The following is a 4442-nucleotide window of genomic DNA, read 5'->3' as shown; positions in this document are numbered from 1 at the left end:
TATATATACACCACCCTTTCCATCCATTAATCTCTGCTACAACTCCAAATTTCTCTCTCAAATTCAAAGATCTTAAGGGTATTTTCATTGTGTTCTTGAAGGTTTGACTTCTAAAAAGTCAAACTGAGTTTTATCTTTAATTCTAACTTGTTCATCTAACATTACTAACTCTTAAATATGGTGGTACAACATATATATATATAATACACACCCCTTGTTACCTTTGTTAGTTACTTCACTGACTCCGATTGGTTGAGTTTCAAACGTCATAAGGCAAGGCTTCATGGAGGACTTCGAGTTCTTGATATATATACACACACATAACTTATTTATACATATTATTTATGCCTAACTTCTACACATTTTAGTTTGTTAGTCACATATACAAGTCTTGGGTATGTGGAGACCATCTATAAACTCATTGTGAGATGGAAACCGAACCAAACCGAACTTATGTTAAAAAGACTTGTTGACTTTGTAGTTGTAGAACTTAAATATTTTCATTTGTACATTATTATACAAGATCTATGATAGATGGGTATGTGGAATCCATCTATGAACTTCTTGTGAGATGGAAACCGAACCGATCCGATTTTTACTCGCTTAAGACACACAAGTGTGTTTTTAGCTATCAAGATTTGTATATTTCTTTAAAAATAGTTTACAAACTGATTTTAATCATTTTCTTATGTACTCAGAAATGTTGGATCCAACTTGGTCTCTTAACATAGTTGGACCGACAAAACTGAACACTCGCTTAACGTACGTTGTTAGTTCTAAAACAATAGATCTACATACTTGGTTAAGTGTTATCATGTTTTAATGAGTTATCTCATAATAATTAATATTTTGGAAAGTAGACTTTGGGTTTGACCATTCGTCAAGACCCGAACCAACAACCCAAACACTAGTTAAAGACCCGTTTTAGTATCTTTAGCCCAATGGAACTTGCATTTTAGCATTTTCCCCACATTATTACTTAACATTGGTTAAGTAAATATTAAGGTTAGATACTTTAACCCGGTTTCGAGCAAACTTACATTTTTAAAAGGGTTATTATTATAAATTCTTAAATAGTTACATTTTAAACATTGAACTTTAATTGTTTACTTTTTGCAACAATTATTTTATTTAAAGATCTTCAAGACAACCTTTCTAAATCCAAGACTTTATTTTATTTAGGCTTCATACGTTAAACTCGTCGTTCCGGAAAATCTCCAAATAATCAATCTTTCAAGTTTATTACTTGAATGTGAGTAACTTCATACCCCGTTTTCTATCTTTTGTTTTAGGAGTGACATTTCATCTTATCTAAACTAAATGTTTCATACTTGGGTCTTAAACCACAAACGTTGTTGTATACTTTACTTGAATAATTGCTCGATTTGGTGTTCTATGCTTATTTGTCTATGTGTTTATCGCTTTTGGATGGTGGAACTATAAATCCTAGACCATTTGGCAACCCCTCATGGCAAGGTGTCGTTAACGTAATGCAATTAACGATAACTATAAAATCCTAAACTATTTGGCAACCCCTTATAGTTGGGTGTCGCTAACTTGTTAGCGATAACTATTTTATCCAAGTTTATAGCTATTATTTATGGTTTTGTATACTAGTTTTGTGGCTTTTCTTACTATATATCTCTATGTTCAAACTTATGAATTGCTCACCAACCTTTGTGTTGACAAACTTATTTTATGAAATGTTACAGGTTTACATCTTGGTTGATTCGATGCTTGTGGTGAAAACGAACGTCAAGACCTCTAAGTTATTAGCAAAAATGAACAATATTTGATTTGCTAAATTTTGTTATATTTTGTTGTATTTGACTTATGAATATTTGGTTATGTGACATTTTCGATTTTGTGAAATGAAATGAGTTTGTTAAATATTGTCGCTTTAAATAGTGCCATGCGCTTATGGGCAATCGTTGCACCCCGGCATGTTCCGCCGCCTTTGTTCGGGGTGTGATAGTAACACTTAGTGAAACACAAGACGTGAGTTTCTATCTTAAGGCTCTTAAGCCAGACATTAGGGGGCTGGTTAAGATGTTTAAACCGCGCACCTTGCACGAGGCATATGGGTTGGCTAAGACTCAAGCGCTAAATAATGAGAATTTGGATGAAAAACTTAACAAGGGGAAGTGGGATGTGGGGACACAGGGGGCAGTACCAGTTCAAAGATTACTCCACCAACCAACCAACGCTACTAAACTACCACTTTTACCATCACCCAACCGAACAACCGCAACGAATACTAAACCCTTGGCGGGTGCACGTCGCCTTACGATTAGAGAGTTGGAACAAAAACGAGCAAAAGGGGAGTGTTTTTGGTGTACGGAAAAATTTGTTCTTGGTCATAAATACCCTCGGAACCGGAATCAAGTGTACATCATTGAGGTGGAGGATGAGGATGAACCGGTTCTCGAAGAAACAATACTAGAAGATGAAGAAAAGGAGCACCAAATTTCGATTCATGTGTTAACTGGTATTCCCTCATACTCAACCATGCGGGTTAAGGGTTCGATGGGTACTCGCCAACTTCACATACTTATTGACTCGGGATCGACTCACAACTTTATTGACATAAAATTGGCAAAACGGTTACAATGCGAGGTAAGGGACATTCCTCATATTAATGTTGGTGTAGAGAATATGAGAAGACACTCACTTGCAATCAACTGTGTCCTGAATTCCAATGGACCATCCAAGGTCATTGGTTCACAGTAGAAGTTTTACTCATAGCTTTGGAGAATTATGACATGATACTAGGTGTACAGTGGCTTCTCCCATTAAATGGCATTCTTTGGAATTTCCAAAAGATGACCATGCAATTTGTGGTTGATGACAAACAATATGAATTAAAGGGACTCCAAAATAATAAATTAATGGCGTGTTCTGTAGAAAAAATGGAGGGATTGATGAAAAAACATTCTAAGGATGGAGCAATACAACTATTTAGCCTCCAACTCGCCAATGGGGGGTCTGAGGTTACCTACCAATCCAAGGTTTTATGCGACCAGACCCATTCGCGCGAGAACCTTCCTTGGAGCGAGTTGACCCGAGATTTCTCCGAGGTATTTCAAACGCCGAAAGGGTTGCCACCCAGTCGGCCTTTGATCATCGTATCGTCCTTAAGGACCGAACGGAGCCGATTAGCCAACGACCTTACCGGTACCCGTCAGTTCAGAAAGATGTGATAGAGAAGACCACACGAGAATTATTGGATTCGGGGGTTATACGTAACAGTCAAATCTCATTTGCAGCCCCAGTTGTGTTAGTTAAGAAAAAAGACGGGAAGTGGCGGATGTGCATGGACTATCTCAGGCCTAACGAGGCAACAATTAAAGATAAGTTTCCAATTCCACTAATTGAAGAATTGCTAGACGAACCGGGTGGGGCACATTTTTTTCGAAGTTGGATTTACGCTCCGGGTATCATCAAGTTCGTATGGCACCTGAAGACATTCATAAAACAGTGTTTCGAACCCACGAGGGCCATTATGAGTTTCTTGTTATGCCATTTGGCCTTACGAACGCGCCGGCAACGTTCCAAGCACTTATGAACCATGTTTTTCGACCTATGTTAAGAAAATGGGTACTTGTATTTTTTGATGACATACTTGTGTATAGCCTAAGTGAAGACCAGCACATGCAACATTTAAAACCAGTCCTCTCTGTTATGAAGGAAAATAAGTTGTTTGCTAAAGAATCAAAATGTATGTTCCGGGGACGTGTGGTGGAGTATTTGGGCCATATTATATCTGGGGAGGGGGTGAATACAGACCCGGCCAAAATAGAGGCTATTCGACAATGGCCGGTACCGAAGACACTCAAACAACTTAGGGGTTTTTTGGGGTTAGCCGGGTATTACAGGCGTTTCATCAGGTCCTTTGGAATAATTGCTAAACCACTTACCGACTTATTAAAGAAAGGTGCATTCCATTGGGGAGAGAAAGCACATGAAGCTTTTGATCGTCTCAAAGGAGCTTTATCCTCAGCACCAGTTTTGTCATTGCCCGATCCCACTAAACAATTCGTTGTGGAAACGGATGCTTCGGCGGGTGGCTTGGGGGAGGTTCTAATGCAAGAGCGCCACCCGGTTTCATTTTTAATCAAGGCTCTCTCCCCAAAACAAAATGCGTTATCAGTGTACGAGAAGGAGTTGCTAGCGATCATGATGGGGGTGAAACAGTGGCACTTTTATCTCATCACAGGCCCATTTATTATGCGCACAGATCAGAGAAGTCTCAAACATCTTCTGACCCAAAAGGTGACTACTCCATTACAACATAAATGGCTCGCGAAACTCAAGGGTTATGATTATTGCATTGAGTACAAATAGGGTCGAGAGAATGTTGCAGCCGACACCTTATCACGGGTTCAGGGTGCCACATTATTCACTACTGTCGTCTCACAAATAGAACCTTTATTATTACAAAG

Source organism: Bidens hawaiensis, unplaced genomic scaffold, assembly GCF_021521415.1.
Source record: "Bidens hawaiensis isolate Kalapana, Puna unplaced genomic scaffold, B.hawaiensis_p1.1 tig00028780_1, whole genome shotgun sequence".
Classification (NCBI taxonomy): domain Eukaryota; kingdom Viridiplantae; phylum Streptophyta; class Magnoliopsida; order Asterales; family Asteraceae; genus Bidens; species Bidens hawaiensis.
Note: the sequence above shows the minus strand (reverse complement) of the source record.